The following is a 6,000-nucleotide window of genomic DNA, read 5'->3' as shown; positions in this document are numbered from 1 at the left end:
CAGCTATAAAAAGAATTACAGGGAACGCTGCTGACACTACATGTTTTATAGGCATCATACAGTACATGAATGTCATATGTTTATGTATCTTACACTGTTTTCCTTTTGCACCATTGCCATTGTATCCATATGAGGAAGCTTCCACTTCTTGGCTTGATCCAATAGAATTTTGTCTCATTTCTTCCACAGATTTCGTACAATCATCTTCTGGAAAATAATCATAATGTTCTCAATATTTCAATATTCTTCTCTCACTGGAATTAATTGTTTTGCATCTATGCTACTAATTTTATCTTTTATCTTCACTAGATATATTTATACTACATACTTCAACTATCACACTAACATCCCTTTTCCAAATGACAGATTTGGTAGATGGTGTTAACAAACAACTCTATCATGTTATTTGAAATATTCCCCTCTACAATTTGAGTCATAATTTTTTATGCTTCTCCTCCCTCTCCCTACAAGATTTAGATGAACTAAGCTCGTCGTGTTTTGGCCACAGGGTCTGACTGGTAACTGAATGTTGATTTGGGCAAGCTATTAGAGCTCCCCTATTAAACACAAAGTACACCGCAGATGCTGTGGTCAAATCAAGACGTACAAACAAGCTGGATGAACTCAGCAGGTCGGGCAGCACCCGATTAAATGAGCAGTCAACGTTTCTGGTCCAGACCCTTCGTCAGGACTGAAGAAGGAGGGGGCAGGGGCCCTCTACATCGGCCTCCTCTACATCGGCAAGACCTGACGCAGATTGGGGGACCGCTTTGTCGAGCACCTCCACTCCGTCCACCACAACAGACAGGATCTCCTGGTTGCCACCCACTTCAACTCTGCTTCACATTCCCATTCGGATATGTCCATACATGGCCTCCTCTACTGCCATGATGAGGCCCAACTCAGGTTGGAGGAACAACACCTCATATACCGTCTGGGTAGTCTCCAGCCCCTTGGTATGAACATCAAATTCTCCAACTTCCGGTAATTCCCTCCCTCTCCCTTCCACCATCCCACTTTCACTCTGCCTCCTCTTCCAGCTGCCAATCACCTCTCTCATGATTCTGCCTTCTTCTACTACCGATAGTGCTTTCCCCTTACATTCCTTCTTCACCTCTCCAGCCTATCCCCTCCCTGCTTCTCCTCCCCTACCCCTTGATCTTTCCTGGTCAAAATGGTCATTCTGTCTGAAACTTTGAGATAAGTGGACGTGGTAGAACTGACAGTGTGTTGGGAAGACCAGATTGAGAAGGAGTTTGAGTGTAAGAAAGCCAAATACCAGGAGCTGGTAGAGCAGTGCCAGAGAAAGGGGTGATGCGCGTGATGTGAGCCTGAAGAGGTGCAGTGTAGTGGTTTTGCTGGCTGCTCACCCTGTAGAACCACTCTCTCCTTGGCATTATTGAGGTGGCAAAAAAAAAGCCTATCAGGATCATCACAGAGGCTGCTGAGCATGCCTCCAAATGGCTACAGATCAAGAGGTCTGACCTGTAGACCAATGCTGCTGGGACACAAGCCAGGGCCTGATCAGCCCTGGCTAGGTCACTTGGGAGTGGCCAAAACACCCTATGACTCCAGGAGACACCACTGATAATATGTCCCAGCACATCCCAGGATGTCTCTCAGCACAGTCTCCTATACATTAGTAACTAACTAGGATTTAAAACTGTTGTTATGCTGATCTCTACTTGATCAAAATGTTTGCTAAGCAACGTCCCATTAAGTACCTTTGTAACACTTCAAAGATAATGCTTCTTTGCAACTCTCACTGAACCCTCAGTTAAACATTAGATAACACAATAAAATAAGTTCCATTTTGTTTCATGAAAAACTCAAAACAGAAATGTACTGAATGAAGACACCGCCCCAGAAGAAGACAATGGCAAACTTCTTCTGTAGAAGCACTTGCCAAGAACAATAATGGTCACCGTGATCTCCTATGTCATCTGACATGGCACATAATGGTGATGAGAACAGAAGTAAAGGCCATTATCTGAAACTAATTTCTCTCATAAGCCATAGGCCTATCTAAAAGCAAGCTGCATTGCAGTACAGAACTCTTCATGTTTCACCGTGATCCATTTTCAGTGACTATCTTTGAAGTTATCAGTCCTCTTCATAAAGGTCTCATTGGCCATTCCCGAGGTGCTTTTATTTGCATGAAACACCATTCTCAATTTACAGAAATCTTATCTACTTGTTGCTCAAAATCCTTATCTGTTTCTGGTCAATTGTCCCCAAGTTCACAATACTGGAATGTTCAGTGTAACATTTGTGCTGTTAATTCTCTTGGTATGACACCAGAAGACATGAGTTACACATCTGTTAGTAAAAGAGAACATCAGTCATGGTACGGTTTCATGTCTTCATCTGGGCATTTTCTGTTTTATTCAATCCTTTTGAAGAATTTCCCTATAAACATATTATATGATACTGTTTTGTGCTTCTCATCTACATCATTTGCTATAACTAGAAAATCATCTTCTACTAATTCTGTTGTAAAAATTACGGTACTGTGCAAAAGTCTCAGGGGCGCGCGTACACACACACACACACACACACACACACACACACACACACACACACACACACACACACACACACACACACACACACACACACACACACACACACACACACACACACCTTTGCACAGTAAGGAGCTTGTACGTTCTCCCCGTGACTGTGTGGGTTTCCTCTGGGTGCTCCAGTTTCCTCCCACAGCCCAAAGATGTACCAGTTGGTAGGTTTAATTGGTCATTGTGATTAGGTTGGGATTCAGTAGGGGGATTGCTGGGCAGCACAGCTCGAAGGGTCTGGAAATGCCCAGTCCACGCTGTATCTCAACATATAAATAATGCTGCTTAAGTACATAATCAAGTCAGGTTTATTGTCATTTAACTATATACATTTACACCATCAAACAAGACATTTCTCTGGACCAGGATATAAAGCATAGTAGTACACATAACATACATATAACACACAATAACTTAGGAAAGTAAGGATAAAATCTACAGTTGTATAAATAAACAGTAAAATGCATAAATTAAATATTGTCAGGTACAGAACAGATTAACCGGTGACACTTCGAATGCGATGCAGCAGGGAGTTCAGAAGCCTAATGGCCTGAGGGAAGAAACTGTTTCCCATCCTAACTGTCCTTGTCTTTGTGCATTGGAGTCTCCTGCCTGATGGTAGAAAGTCAAAGAAGATGCTGGATGTAGCCAGAGTGGACATAAATCATTGAACGAGGCAAACATACAAGCTTCAAGCACTAGAATAAATTAGCATGAATCTATTGTACCTTGTTATGTTGGGGGTTGTTTCCAGCAAAATGATAGTAAACAAGTGTTAAAATTACCATCTGAGCAATAGATACTTACAAAAATACATGGCAAATGAAATGAAGAACTTTAACCTCTTTACAATGATGAGTACAGAGAACATAACTCTTAGGATTTTACTTAGATTAAATAATGCTTCCTATATCCTCAGTAATGTTCAAAGAGGAATGGTTTATAACAAGAGTGTGAACTGAAACAGATGGTGAAGACCTACACAGAAAGTTCTAACCTTCCATAAGAATTTGATCAACAATCTTTTTTTGGCAAAAATAGTTTGGAAGCAATAAGTTCTTCAGATGAAAGGCAGATCCAAGTACATGGAAAGAAAAGGATATGAAGTTATGGGGCATACTCAGGTAAATGGGACTAACTGGGATTTTGGTAGCACGCACCAGATGGGCTGGGTCCACAGAAAACAAGTCACCATGAAACACAGTGACTGTGTGGAGTGATACTGAATCTCCAGAATACATTGGACTATATGAATCTAAAGTTCAAAGTAAATTTATTAATACCAGAACGCAGACATCTCTCAACTTAAAATAGACCACAACCCTTTTGCAAAAGGGTTCCGAGACAACTTTGACCTGTAAGTATATTTAATCAAGTGACTTCTACAGGGGCTGCAAATTGTCTTTATCTTTCATGCACAGAACTGAAAGGAGTGATGCTTTTTAACCACATTGGCCTACATCCAGTGTGCAAGATAGAGTTAAAGTGTGAGGTGAAACTGTGAAATTCATTGCCACAGCTGGCTGTGGAGGCCAAGTCACTGGGTACATTTAAAGTGGATTTTGATAGGGCCTTGATTGGTAAAGGCCTCAAAGGCTATGGGGAGAAGGCAGGAGATTGGGTTTGAGAGGGATAATAAATCAGCCATGGTGGAATAGTGGAGCAGACTTGATGGCCTAATTCTGTTTCCATGCCTCGTGTCTTATATATGTCACCATATACAAACCCTGAGATTCATGCTTATGTGGGAAAATGAATGCTTTATGCGCAAAAACGGGGACACCTCTTTCTCCCTTACTGGGGAGAGAGAGAGCCTGTGGTATGTCGAATACTGGGTGAACGAGTAGTCTTTGGGGTACTGCAAGTCTGTGTCTTTGCTGTCACTCTGCTGCACACTTGAGTGCTCGGTGGTGGGTGCCGATTCTTTTTTTTGCCGGGGGGAGAGGAGGGATCGTTGCTTTGCTGCTGCTTACGCACGGGAGGGGGGAGCTGCGGGGGGGGGGGGTGGAATTGGGGTTCTAACATTTAACTGTCACTCATTCTTTGGGGACACTCCTCTGTTTCCGCGGATGTTTGTGAAGAAAAAGAATTTCAGGATGTACATTGTGTACATTTCTCTGATATTAAATGTACCTTTGAGACTTTTGAAAAATCTGTGTTCGAGCCTGGTTGTGACATGAATGATGTTGCGTATCTGGAGCGCTTGAAAGTGGTGAGCAGGGGAGCAAGTGAAAGCTGCTGCAACAAGTTTACTGACAACACACCGTTCCGAAGTGATTTGCCAGCACCACACTCCACAGCGTGAAATATACATAGGAAGGCCAGTTTAATTATTGGTGATGTTTGATGTTGGTCTTCACCGAGCTTGGCAGTGACGGTGTACTGTATACTTACTTCACAGTTATAACAAAGACTGACTTCTACAAATGTCAAGCAACAGCACAAAAATGGCATGCAGGCACATAGTGTTAGACCCTCGTGCACACATCAGAAATGAACAGAAGACCTTGAAGGACCTTAAGTGAACAGAGGACCTCACTTTCCCAACTTGTTGTATATCATCACTACATACATCACAAATGGCCCCATCATAAAAAAAATTAAGTGGACGAAAGTTGAGCAAACCTTACTCAACACACATTGAAATGCACGACCTTGCCCTACATCAAGAATATCTCAGAAATGACAACAAGACTGCTTGAATCTCACGGCATCACAATTGCTCACAAACCAATGGTGACTTTAAGGAAGTTTGTTTCCAAAACTAAGGTACCAGAAAGTTTGAAGTTAATAACATCTCCTTCTACCTTAGGCCACAAACTTATTAATCACCCCTGATGAGTTATTAACTTCAAACTTTCTGCGTAATCACTCAAGGAGTTGAACTGCATGTGCATGTAAAGAGAGCTGTATAACTCATCTCCTTCTACCTTTGGCCACAAACTTATCAATCACCCCTGCTGTGGACACTTTCTGGAGGTCCAAGATCCGTATGCTCCATGACCGCTGGACTAAGTGTGTAAATGTAGGAAGGGACTATGTTGAAAAATAAATGTGCTAGGTTTTCTAAAATTGACTCCTTCTACCTTGGGCCACGAACTTATCAATCACCCCTCGTAGAGCTACCTTCAGCTGGCCATCCTTACATCATGATTTTATAGACTTTTGATAATGTCAGGTTATCCCTTGTTTCCCTTTGTTTTTCAGAATTTGTTACCAGCAACTGGCCCACCAATGTGGTGTGGAACACTTCTGCTGGGTCACAGTATGAAGACTTCTCTTCTTCAGTTGCCAGTAGTAGAAGACATGACAAGCCATCAGTGTTGCTGTGTTGTTTGGTACCCTTGGACTCTATGTCGTGAGAGTGGGTTCCCAGGAATAGTGCCCAACATTGTAACCAGGTAGTAGTCACCACTGGCATTCC

The sequence above is a fragment of the Hemitrygon akajei genome, chromosome 5 (assembly GCF_048418815.1).
Source record: "Hemitrygon akajei chromosome 5, sHemAka1.3, whole genome shotgun sequence".
Taxonomy (NCBI): Eukaryota; Metazoa; Chordata; class Chondrichthyes; order Myliobatiformes; family Dasyatidae; genus Hemitrygon; species Hemitrygon akajei.
This window is presented reverse-complemented; position numbering follows the sequence as displayed.